Raw genomic sequence first — 14,497 nt, forward strand, 5'->3', positions numbered from 1 at the left:
AGAAGTGTGACTATTCTCTCAATGTTCCAAGTTTGTGGTGATTTGTGACTTTCATTTGAGGCATCCACATTATTGGTGCTAGGCTCTAAAACTCCAAGGAATCAACTACAACTACAAGGTAAGTGTTTCTACTAGCTTTATTTGATTCAAGTTCCCCATGCCATGCTAGTTAGGATATAAGCCTTGGAAAAATAATTATTTGCATGTATCTTAGACAAACATAGATCCAAGGTTTATTAGGGTTGCATGTACACTTAGGAAGTGTTAGAATGCTCAAAACCCATCAGATCACGCCATAGAAGTACACTATGTTCTAAGTACTGAAAAGCTCTACCCTTCCGAGAGCTTAGGACCATCCGAGATTCTTTACGGAGATTGGTCCAACCCTCGTCAGACCACTAGTACTTTTGGAAATTCCACAAGCTTCACCCCAGATCAACCCACTTCTTAGACTTGATAAGTGTTTGCCCGACGTCACTATTTGTATCCCACTCATCTTGGTAGAAACCATTTGGGAACCCTAACTTCGTAGACGAACCTGTAGGAATCGCTAATGGCACGAGACGCAATCCGCATCCCGTAAGTGAAGGTTTGTTAGAACGCCTAGGAAAGGCCAGAGTTCACTTGGGAGTGCAAGGACCAACCAAATAGGAAGTACCCTCATTTCATTACTCGGTCATTCATACCTACTTCCTTGCCTAAACCTGAATTTCCGGACGAAATTCCCTCTAACGGGGGGATGATGTGACGACCCAAAAATTTCTGTTAGTTTTAACGTCGAAATTAACATCGAAATTAATTACGTCAAAAATTAGACAAATTTATCCCGAAAATATTTTTGACCGGATTTAAACCCGTTGGAATATTTTAGTTAATATTCGTCAAGCGAAAATAAAAACAAGTAAATTATATTTCCATTTATTTGGAAAAAGTTTATTTTTATTTACGGCCATTTAACCGGGTAAAATTTTAAACCTTGTTAAACATAAGTATCGGGTAGTCGTATACCGGGTACAACACCCAAGCCCTATATAAGGGTGGGTGGACACTCCTTAGAAGCCTTTTCCCACCATAGACTCTCTCTCTCTCTCTACTTTCTCTTTCTACAAACAGGTTTTGGTCAAAAATCGCCCCTCCGAGCCTCAAATCGGTAAGTAAACCTTCTAGCTTGTTATCTAACTTATCTAGCTTGCAAAATCGTGACTTAATCATCCAAAAACCTCAAGAACATGAGTTTACGGTCTTGGGAGCATCCTAAAGTAGTAAACCCCTTGGATGGGGGTTTTAATGCTCAAAAACCCTTCCCAAACACTTCTCATGCTTAGCAATGGCTTAAAGGCTTACCCGAAAGGACTTAGAACACCAAAATCGGACCAAATGGGGAGTAAACATGAGTTTACGGTCTAAGGATGTTCTTAGACCATAAACCCATATTCTTAGACTATAAACACCTTTTAAGGTGTTAAACTACCCTTCAAACACCTCCAAAAGCTTCCGTGAGTGCTTAGAGCCTTGTAATCCTTCGTTTGATGCACCAAAACATAGGATTCATGGACAAAATGAGTTTATTGCCGTAAACTCATGTGTTTAAGGTAGTAAACTCCCCAAGAACATCTCCTTAGACCGTAAACACCTTTCCAAGGTGTTTAAGTGCCCTAAACACCTTCCTATGCTCCTAAAAGTGACTAGAACCTTACATGCATGAGTTAGAACCACCAAACAACAAAAGAAATGGACCAACATGAGTTTACTACCATAAACTCATGTGTTTACGGTCGTAAACTCCTCAAGGAGTATCCATAGGCCGTAAACTCCTTAAATGGCCCATTTGAAGCCTTAAACCCTTCTTAAGCCCTAGAATTGAACCTAGCCTAGTTCCGCAAGTGTTATAAGACCTTAATGCATCAATGAACACACCATCCATGAGTTTACAGCTGTAAACTCATGGGGACAAGGTCTTAGGGCCGTAAACTCTATAAAGAGTTTACTCTTGAAGAGTAAACTCCCTATCTAGGCCATACACACCCTTAGATGTTACCCGGGACACTCCTAGCACTTGACCAAAGTGTTTTTCCGCATTTAAAGATGCGTATACATGTTAATTAGTATTATATTTACTAATTGTATGTAAACATATGTCATCATATGTTAATAGGTCACTAAGTGTGCTCAAGTCCTTACTTGACACCGAGCACCCAACCGGCACTTTCGTTCGATCCGCTTACAACAGGTGAGTTCATACCCCTAAATTAACCTTTTAAATGTTTTTACATGCTTTTACATGCTTTTAGGGGGGGGGGAATACAAGTTAAAACATGCCAGTTATCATATCAATCACATGTGATTGATAACCCGCATGCACAAGGATTTCTTACACTGTCAACTGTTTTACCAAGTATGATACTGTAAATGTTTTTCAAAAACGTTTTCACTTGTTCAAAGCTCTTCTCAAATTGCCTCTCGCGCTGTATGTTTTATTTCAAATTCAGTTACAGCAGCATTTTAAACAAAGGTTTTCTTTACTTATATTGTTTTATCAAAGTTATAATCAAAACTTGTTTATAAAAGATTTTCAAGGGTTTCTAAAGGTTTTCAAACTTATTTTACAAAAGAATACCAAGTCATGATTTTCTTAAGTATAAAGGTTTTCCAAATTTTTCTTCCATGTTTTTATACACCTACTTTGTTAGCTACTACTGCTTCATTATACTTCTAATTAGTTAATGCTCCTACTTAGTTAAATGCTACTACTTTGTTGACGCTTCTACTTCGTGATACGCTTCTACTTATTAACGCTTCCACTTCGTGATATGCTTCTACTTATTAACGCTTCTACTTCGTGATACGATTCTACTTATTAACGCTTTCACTTCGTGATACGCTTCTACTTATTAACGCTTCCACTTCGTGATACGCTTCTACTTCGTGATACGCTTCTACTTGTTAACGCTTCTACTTCGTGAAAGACTTCTACTTCGATAAACACTTCAACTTCGTTAAATGCTTCTACTTAGTTAAATGTATGCATGTACTTGTATAGTTATATAAATAATGTTTAAAGGACTTAGGAAGGCTAGTTCGCCCTATTTCCTTTTCCTCGTTGGGATGTGGTCTGGTGGGATCGGATATCCGTCCGAAGGTCGTTTGATCATTAATTATATATTATGTATACATGTATAGACATATAGGTTTACGTCGGTCAGTTTATTTGTGAGTCTCTATCATTATCCCAGTATTTACATCAAAACTCACTATACGAGATGCATCTTCAGGACACGGCCTTCTCCGTTGTCAAGTTGGTAACCAAAGTCTCTTGTAGGGAGACCGGGCATTGTGTGTATAGATCTATACGGGATTGACACCCCCACACCCTGACTGCTAGCTACAGTCCACGACCTACCAAGCCAAGGGGTGACAAATGTCACATTCTTTCCGACGCTTGCAGGGCGTCAAGTTCACTAGTGTCTATCAGTATGGTTACGAGTATCTCGGGGTTACCTTATAATTCATGGCCTTAAGGTAACAGGAATTAACACTGTATTCACTGTTTTTAGACCTTGCTAGACGTATCATTCATTTGATACTGTCTGGGGTCTGTATTCACTGTTTTTAGACCTTGCTAGACGTATCAATCATTTGATACTGTCTGGGGTCTGTGTTCACTGTTTTTAGACCTTTCTAGACGTATCATTCATTTGATACTGTCTGGGGTCTGTATTCACTGTTTTTAGACCTTGCTATACGTATCATTCATTTGATACTGTCTGGGGTCTGTGTCTCCTTTCGTTAGACTGAGCCAGGCATGTTGTTCATTCGATACTCTCCTGGAGTCTATGATTTCTTTTGCCTTAGTCAGCAGTATTACCTGCTGAGGCATATGTTATTTTCCCTAATATTCTCCTACTTTCTTTAAAATCCTATATCGTATTTTGGTAATGATAGTGTTTAAGGGAAAATTACTTTTTACAACATAACCCTGTTGAGTCTTGGTAGAAGGCTGCTTTTATTTAGAAAATATAGGATTTTCTGGAAAGGACGCTAATACACTGTAAACTCTAAACTACTACTTATTATAAAGTTATTTTGAATAAAATGCTTACTTACACAAATGACACTAAATACTTATGAACTCACCAACATTTATAAAAATGTTGATACTCGCTTTCAAAATAACTTGTATTCTCAGGTCAGCAATATACAGGTACATCCCAAGAGCTTTTGGTGAAGACAGTTTAGTACCAAGCTGCACCTATATTATTACCTGTATTACTTTAATGTCTCTATGAAATGTAAACCATGTAAAACCTATTACTATTAATCCAATGGTTGTTGTACTTTGATTACTATACTGCATATGTTGTGATACTTGACATGACGTCATCCACCCCAGAACGTTTCCGCTATTCCGGTTTTGGGTTGTGATAGATTGGTATCAGAGCATTGTTTATAGTGAGCTAAGTATATCAATTCATAAAAGATATACAGCCTATAAATACTTAGGGATAAAACACTCTGACCAAGAATTATACTTTAAAATATAACCATATTTTACCAAAGTATAAGAACATCCAGAATCTAAACACTCGAACACAAGTATCACAAGAAGAACAAGAATAAAAGTCTTCGGATGTTGAGCATTACCGTCAAACCTGGGCAGTTATGTAATCGTAAGCTGGAATAAATGTAACCTGATCAACTACATTTATTCGAGATGCGATGAACATGTTCTTGGGAGTGATAGTGGTGTTGCAACGAGTCTGAAACTTACCAACTAGGAATGCTAGAGCCAAACATAAAGTTTAAAATACTATGGGAGTATTTTGGAATACTAAAAGACTCACATTAATCCTAGAATCATATTCAGAAGTTAAGAAACAAACAAGAAATTAAAATACCATAGGGTTATATTAGGATCCATAGATAACCTTGTGTGAAGAACTAAAATGATCCTTATTGATATACCTACAATTACAGAGGGTATACTCCCAAGGTTATATATAATAAGGATCCTATAGGCTAAAAATGTGTGGTTTTGCTCTACTTCCTTTTCCTCGTTGGGATGTGGATATAGAGTAGTATCACGTATTCGAAGGCATATCGGATCTAAGCTATATATGATTTGTATACCCTATGTAATCGTAGCAGGACTCGATATGGATCACTCAGTGAAATGTTAATAATCTCTTAGGATTCTTTAGACATTTCCATTCTCGCACAAACCCTGTAGAAAACCCTATCCACTTCAGTACTCGGCAGAAGAGGTGATTCAGACCCAGAAGAGGTTCATTGAGAAGATTTCCAGTTCGGAAATGAATGAACTAGGTCGAGACTATTGAAACCACCAAGTGCCTATATCTTTTTAGGGACATGGTGGGAAATTCGCCTAAACTTCCGAGATTTCCAGCCATCCATCCTGAAGCGATCGGAATAAGAAGAAAGGCGGAGTAGAGATTCAATATGTCCATACGAGGAGATGATGTTCTGACAACTATGGTCTCTCCGAGTCTTTTGGAAAATGCTTTCCTCATGAAGATGATGTTCCACGTTTTGATCAAGGAACTAGAAAGCATACTTCACTTCCTCCACCTCCTCCAATTATTCTCCCTGACCCACGTGTTAGTCAATTTGAAAAGTTCAAGATCACTCAAGCCCTATTGGAAAGCAAACATGAAGATGGAAAGTTTGTGTGTGCACACGTCCTGAAGATGAAGTTGCATATTAACAGGCTGGGAATGTTAGGTGTCATTTTCCCAAGGAAGTTGGCTGTTGACTTGGTTCTTCAATCACATCTCGAGTCGTATGGTCAGTTTGTTAAAGACTACTATATGACAGATCATGACGTGACCTTTATTGATCTTACATATTTGCTAATTACTTTTGAATCAGCAATGACTTGGCGCACTTATCAAGCAAATTTGATTGGAAGATCTGCATCCCAAATTTTTATGGACTCTAACAATGGAAAAGGTGACAGTCCAGAAATGGTTTCTTCTCCTAAGGGAGAGAAATCGACCATGATCAAAGTTTGATCATAAGAGAAAGGTCGAGTATGAGATAATCCCATGCGCCATTCCAAAATAGTCTATTTGTTTCTATTACCAAGAGAAGGGGCATTGGATGCGAAGTTTCCGTGTCTACCTGAAAATCGCAAGGATGGTAAAGTTAAAATGCATGACTCTACTTTAGGTAAGTCCACCATCTAACTCTATTAAGTTCTTAATTATAGATTCTTAATACATGATGTGATAAGATTGCATTTTGATGTTTTGTAGGATCAAAGAAAAGAAAGAAAGCTCAAACGAAGAGTAAGCCAAGTCTGGTCGCGAAGAGATGGATTTCGATCGCATGGTTCGATGATTGGATTTTTGAGCTGCTGCTAGGAGTTATGATAAATTGCTTAGGAATATTTAGTAACATAGTTTTCATTTGTACTTGCATTGTAAGGACAAGTTTTCTGCATTTTATAAATAAAGAAAAATTTTGTTTTGTCTTATTTTATATTTCCTTACAATGGCATTTGTGAAAATTGGTGTTTATATATTGTTAGCAATATTGTAAATGGATTTGATTGTTTCGTTTGTGGTATTGTCATAAATTTAGCAAATAAGGAAAGATTCTCATCACCAAAGTTTCAATTGGATAGAAACTTGGAATCATGCAACTTGTATTGTGTGATGAATGAGAACCTTCATCTTTGGCAATTTAAGACTAATTCCTTTGTTAAGATATATATGTGAGTCAAGTGAAGGACTAAAAGATCTGGTATACATTGATGTGCACTGGTCAGGTCCGCCACAAAGAACAATAAGACTATTCTTCATAATTTACTAAAAGTTTAGTAACTATGGCTATACTTACAAGATTAAGTGTACTTCTGAATCATTGAAAAAGTTTCAATGTATAGCAGAACGAATAAGAAGAATCAATTAGGTAGAAAGATAAAGGTTTCTCCAATCTGACAGGAAAGTAGATCACTCTAGTATCGTGTTTTATCATCATCTTAATGATTATGGAACCATATCACAATTGATCCTCTAAGGACATCTTAGTGCTCTTGTATGACTAAGAGGAGGAACCGGGAATTGTTGAAATGCTTAAATCAAATGGTGAGTCATAGTTCGTTCCAAAATTTAGTCTTAGAGTCATACTCCAAGATTGTGCCTTGAGTGACATGTCTTAAGTAGGTTTATAACACCTCATTAAATGTGGAGTAAAATTTTTTCTTACTCTTGCACATTTGAAATTGGTAGTTGTGATGTCTTGGATAAGACAAAGACCAACTAAGACCAATTATATGAAGTGTTTTTTCTTGATAAGAATCCGCACCAACTCTTAAATATTTTCTTGTCGAAAAATATTTCTTTACAAGGAATCTTACATGTCGAGAGGTCAGCGGGAGTCTTAATGGTCTTGAATAGCTTCAAGAACTAATCATGAATAAACTGATTGTTTATCGCTAGCACACGACTTGAGGTTTGTGACCTATCGTGTTGAGATATTCTTGTTTCTGTGCCCATTCCAGTTGAAGTTGACAGTGCATGTGAGTTCTATGAGTTCTAAATTGTTTGCATAAAAACTTAGAAGCACTTGTAGGCCGTTGTGCTTCCAGAAGGCTAGAAATTAAGATTGAAAAAGTTCAGTCCATATGGGTTTGAATTTCTCATGAACCTTGTTTTATGATATTGGTTGGAAATGACAAATTCACATGAATAGGAATACACACAAAATCTAAGTGGCATAAGGTTTCTCTCCTTCATGAAAATGATTTTGAGGAAACACTTTCACTATTAGATTTTAAGGAGATAGCAGCTGTGTTAATTGCGTTCTCAAATTCGATTATGATTACGGCTTCCCTGTTCATAGTTTGAATTGTCAGAAATGGAAAATAGTTTGAACATTAGGGACTTATTTCTGTAAGTTTTGAAAACGGTTTAGAGACACATATGAGCTTTCTAATGAAAGGTGTATGAGCTTGAGAAGTTTAGATAAAGGCTTATCGAAAAAACACGTATCAGAAATCTGAAATTTGGAAAGAAATTAAGTATGTATTGATTTCTAAAAGTCCAGTTGATTTTTGGTTACATGTCAAAGCTAATGGGTGCATAAGTGTTATGCCGGTAAGAATATAATTATCATGCTAGTGGGAGTATGATTATTATCATAAGTATTGCGAGTTACCAATGCTATTTATAGGAAACAAAGTTTTGATTTGCAAAGTTACAGAATTTGGAAAAATTGTTTCGCTATTGTAAAGGAGAGGATACTTATACTTTATTTAAAATCTAAAAGTTTAGATCGATGTAGTAATAAAGCTTACTCATGGACATATATGAATATAATGTTGAAATATTTCAACATGGGAAATTCCATATGTGGAAATATTATAGCAAGAAACTGATAAAGTATCATGTCCTCATCTAAGACATTATGAATCGTATCCCATATACTTAGGATATAGGACCGATTGCATATGCTATAATATTCACAAGTTCAAACTTTTCCAAATGCCTAGGGAATTAAGAGGGAAAAAGGACCAAAACCGGATATGATTAAAGTAATTAAACAACTGTCAAGGATGATCTAAGGTTCGCTAAGGATTGGTTTCTTGTGGACAGTTGGAAGTATAGTAATGGATGGACCATGTTGACATTATTATGAATAGATAAGACTCTATTAAGAATAAATTGTCATATGGAAAATATGGAAATGTTTCCATAATGGGAGTTGGAAATTGAGAATCTATGTGTAAGTTAGAAAAATTTTATGCAAGAAGGATGTTTAAAGGAATGTACTTTGAATATGAGACTTCATGGAATTGTTTTGAAATCAATCTTCAGTGAAATGTTTTGTAATATCATTGTCCAAGTCTCTGTGAGTTTGGTGCCTTAACATTACAAAAGGATAATTGCATATAAGTTTAGATTCTAATGGATTCAATAAGTGGCAATAATTTGGTATTCTTACACTTGTAATAAGGATTAGGAATTGTGAAATGAGCGTCATTGGAAATGTGTTTATTGATCTATTTCACAAAGAAATGACCATAGATTAACATAGTGTGTATGCTTGGAGCAAGGGATAAATATTGTTTTCATTCAAGTATTAAGTTGATTAGTCGAAATATCATACAACGAATAATGTGTAATCTATATGGTGATTAAATAATAAGTGTTTTATTTATATTCAATAGTTTTGAGACCATGTTGGATTAGATTATTCTTGTGTTTCACTTCGCATGTTTTACTTCCCGAATAACTAGGTTATTCAAATATCCACAGTCGATCATACTTTGGAACTAAGTAATGAGCTAAGACTGTCATGAATCCGACTGTAGATTATCTAAGTGTTTAGACATAGAAAAAGTCTGTTGCAGTGTTCATGAGTACTCATGAAATAAGAATTTGAGTATTGGATTAAACCCACGCTCATCTGAATCACTTCATGGATTTTATCACGAGTCATTGTGAGACGATAATATCTTATATTCTTGAAACGGGAACATATAGTTGTTGTTTACGAGTCAGTTACACATTGATAATGCATAAACGCATCAGTAACTTGATGTTATAAAATGTCTTGTTATGTGTGATTTGATGAGTAAATAGTACAATTATATGAGTCGAAGTTTATCTGTTCCTTTTACCCCAAATTGGATAAAAGAGATATTTGTGGGCCCCTCGATGATTTAGTGATGACACCCTAAGCGCTTGGCCAAGCTTGGACTGATTTGATTTGTTCAATTAGTTGGTCGTCATAAAGCGGAAATCTGGAAATAGAATTTTGATAAAGATAATGATCATAATCCATGGCTCTTGTCCATAGGATATATTGTAAAATGGGGGAATATACGATCCCTTATCTAAAGGATGCGTTACTAATATGATCAAAGTTCGACAACGGCTTTTGAGAGCTACGTTTGCTAATCGGATTTTGAAGTCGTACCTGTAATTATAGTTATTAGACTTATCCAAGTAGGAGGCTGTTGGATTAGATGTCTAAGCCCATAACTATAATTGGTATGTACTTGACCCGATAGTAGCATGGTCCTTTTGGGTTGCCTTCACCATTGCAACTTGATAGAATGAATTATGGAGAAAGAGGTTAATTGTGATTTATTAGTATATTATAAGACTAATATATTAATTGTGAAACCATATTATTTAATTATTATTGGTCATAAATTAATTTGGAATTGATTTGATGATCAAAAGAGACTGATTAAAAGAACAGGGACTGATTATGTAAATACATAATAGTTGTAGTTTGGGCTGATGGATTCTATTGGCATATGATGGACGAAAATCTATGAGGAGCCCATAAAATTTTCGTCTAAGGCTTGCCAAATGAGATCCGTATGTTGCTTAGGGCCTAAGCAAGGGAATTTGAGTTTCTAAGTTGATAACCATAGAAGCCTGAACTATAAAAGGAACCACTTAAGTGCTAAAATCGGCCAATTCTTCAAAAAGAGAACCCTAGCCAATTTTGAGCCTCTTTCACCTCTCTCTCATAATTATCCTTTGCTACTTGTGTTTGTGACTCATTAGAGGTGCAACAATTGGGGCACGAAGCTCTTGAAGGTCAATATCAACTAGCAACAAGGAAAAGGTATTCATCTAAGTTTGTTTTAGTAGTTCAATTTCGAAATTGTATGCTAGTTACTAGGTTTATGCTTTGGATACTAATTGCATGTATAACTTGAGAAAAACCATGATCCAAAGCATTAGGGTTGCATGAACACCATATGAATGTTGTAGTGCTCAAAACCCATCACTTACTACTTTTTCGTTTTATCAATACTATTATCGAAACATCCTTACATCCACAGGAACAAGTAGATCAACCCATTAACATCGAAGTCTACAATAGGCAAACATGCAAAACCAATGAGTGTGCCATATGCATCAACAAATTTAATGAGAACGACTGGGTAGGAATTGTGGTGTCGTGCAAACACTCCTTCCATGTCCATTTCCTTCATTATTGTTGTTGTATAAATCAAAGTTGCCCTATTTGTCAGCAACTCGTCTGATCTTCAATTTAATGTATTTTAGTAAGCTACTTATTAATAGATGTTATATATATATATATATATATATATATATATATATATACACACACACACACACTAGGATATGTACAACATTGTTGAGAAAGTTTAGATAAGTAAACATTTTACCGTTTATGTAGTAGATCTGGGGATTAGGCTTATCAGATAATGTATTGAACATTTAATTACCTAATTATAGAATTGTTCTTTCACTTTTATCTTAATAAAAACACATTTATTTAAAAATTGTAACCGATTATAGTAACGTTCTTTTTCTTTTTTCTTATATCCATGAACTACGAGGTCCAAATTGTAGATTGGTGATGTGGTTGTACATAATCATTTTTTTTTCATTTACATTTTTTATGCGGATGACGTACTGCATGTGAACCTTTAATTCTTCAATCCCTATTACCACATATAGTTCATTTTTTTTGAAAACAAAATCCAAAAGAGTGTCTTAGTTGATGACGGTGATGACTCGACTCGAGTTTTGTTAACTCGATCACAACTATTTGCCAACAAAGGCTGTTCCGGGCAGCCACAGCCGGTCATAAGTGTACCGTTATCATACATTCATTATCCGCTAGACTTCTTGCACCCAATGTAGACCTCATCATCCACCTTCCACGTAACCTCAAACCTGTTTCCTTGAACTTGAGTCGACGAGCTCGAATTCACAAACTCAACCAGAACCGGAATCACAACACTACTTTCACAATCCTCAGGCCCATGTACCCTAGTGTCAAAAAGACTGGTTTACCCCATTTTTACCGCACAAATCCAACCCAACTCCCATCCCTTCCAAGAAACCGGCCACCCAAAAAGGAAGCTCATGTTCATGTTGGCCGAATTGTAATCGAAAAGGTTGTAACCCATGGTGGTGTTGACTTGATCTTGTGGACAAATTGAGTCGATCATATCTTCTTGAACTATTTTAAAAGTATAGATTGTTGGATCGATGTCCTGACTCCTGAACCAGGTAAGTAATGTTATTTATGTTGATGGTTGGTGGGTTATGTTCATCACATTTATTTTAAAACCAGGGTACCCACAGTGTGTGGGGACGTTTTCCCTTAAGAAATGGGAATTGAAAGCCAGAAATAGTCCCACAATTGAAAGAATCATTACATGTGTCACAAAATTCATCTATCTTGGTTGAACATTCCCCAAGAACAATTAAAGTAAGAAAATTTAGGATAAAATGTTTGGGATTCATTGAGAAATAGAGAGGATTTAGGTTGTGAGATTCCCAGAAATGGATGGATTGATAGGATAAAGTTGACTTACGAGTTATGAATATAATAGCTATGAGTTGTGCTTGTGTCGATTTCATGTGAGACTTTTTATTCTTCAAAACTCGTTGAATTTTATAGTGTTCGAATGTTGGAGAAGCAAAATGAGACGAAAAATAATAAGTCGAAAAAGTGAAGATCAAGACTCACAACATCTTGAAGCTTTTTGTCTAGCACTTCAGAGCTTATCTTCTCAATCATAAAGTAAAATAGAGCTAAATATGATAATTGTTTAGCTATCATTTTCCTTCATGAATCTTCATAACCCTTGCAAACTTCTCTCTTTCTTCATTTAGTTTTATTCTTTCCATGTATTAATATGAATTTTTTATTGTTGCTCCCATTTGTTTCAACCTCTTCTCTTGTTGCAAACTTAAGGTTGTGTTTGACTGAAATCAATTAAATAACTCCATGATTAACTAAAGAGATGAATATGTGGTGTTATTAATTATGATGGTGGTTTAATAAGTTCTTATATACCTCATGAAAATTTGATCCTGATTTGAGATCAGACTCTTCGGATGGATGAAAACTGTGATGTGTTGCATATGTGTTTCTTAAAGGAGAGAAGCTATGAACAATAAGCTTTCTTCTTTGCTCCAAATCTCTAACAACAAAAGGAGACATGAGAAACAGAACAACAAAGTGAAATTCTAGAAAACGCCACCAAAGACGATAGGTAAAATCCAAAACAAAAATAAGTAAAACCGAAAACATGAAACCCTAACATAATATGTGGATGAAAAGAATCTTTTACTTCAATCTTAGAACTAATAACAAATAATATATACCAAACTTCATATAAATGGGTTCTGCTTTTCTCAAGCTTTAAGTTAAGGCGTACAAATTGTTACCTAAATGGGGAAGATGATGCATGAAGGAAACGTCATCGCGACCTGGTTTCCATTAATTCAAGACAAACCATCAATTCACCCGTTATTGTTGATGGCGGTGCATTGGAAGCAAGGGACTTCAGCCGTGAGATGTATCCCCTTGATTCTCTCAAGAAATAAACCATAACCAAAGTTTAAGATGATGAATATTATGTAAGGAATTTGAGTTTATGTGAGTGGAATGTACATAAAGAGTGAAGGGTTTACAGGCTGTCCATGATGCGACTCCCGAAGAACGAGCTCATACGACCCAGGATCCCAACAAAACCTTCCTTACACCTAACATTAAGAATCTTGATAACTTCATCAATAATAATAATACCTTTACTACTAACTCAATGGATCTTGATACAGGTTTAATCCCGGACATGGCTAAGGAACAACACCAACTAAGACAAATGATCTCAAGCGTACCCGTAGTAGCTCAAACTGTACCAAAAGTATCCCCCACGAGCCACAGGATCTCCAAATTCGTTCTAACAATAGCTGATACTAAAGTTCCGAAGCACTTCTAAACCCTAGCATGAAGCCTTATGATGGAACTACGAATCCTGAGGAGCATGTGGCACAGTACAGGGTGAGGATGGAGATGCTTCTTATCCCCACTCACTTGAAAGAGGCTTGCAGGTACAAGGGTTTTGGTTCCACCATCATAGGATCAGCTCTAAAATGGCTCCTTAATGTTCCTCCTAATGCAATTACATTATTTACTCGTTTGATTAATTTATTTAACAATCAACTTTCTGTGACAACCCGAAATTTCCATTCTGAACAAACCATATCAAGCCAATAGAAGTAGACCAGTTACAGTGAAAACTCGGATTTCGAGTATAAGTTTGGCAGTTTTCAGGATTTACACTTAAGAAGATATTAGGAGAGTGGTTGCACTAGGGTTTTGTGCAACACTGTTATTGTTGGGTTTTGAGCAATCTAACACTTCCTAAGTGTGCATGCAACCCTAATAAACCTTGGATCTATGTTTGTCTAAATACATGCAAAATAATAATTTTCCAAGGTTCATAACCTATCTAACATGGCATGGGGTACTTTTAAACATGAAAGAGTTAGAAGAGATTACATACCTTTTTGATGAGATTGATTCTTTGGAGTTTGAGGGCCAAGCACCAATAATGTGAATGCCTCAAATGGAATCACAAATCACCACAAACTCTTGGAAAACTTTGAGAGAGTACACACACACTTATATTTTCGGCCACACACAAGCATACACCAGTAGTGGCTATTTCATGCAACATAAGCAT

Source organism: Lactuca serriola, chromosome 2, assembly GCF_051521515.1.
Source record: "Lactuca serriola cultivar US96UC23 chromosome 2, Lser_US96UC23_V15, whole genome shotgun sequence".
Taxonomy (NCBI): Eukaryota; Viridiplantae; Streptophyta; class Magnoliopsida; order Asterales; family Asteraceae; genus Lactuca; species Lactuca serriola.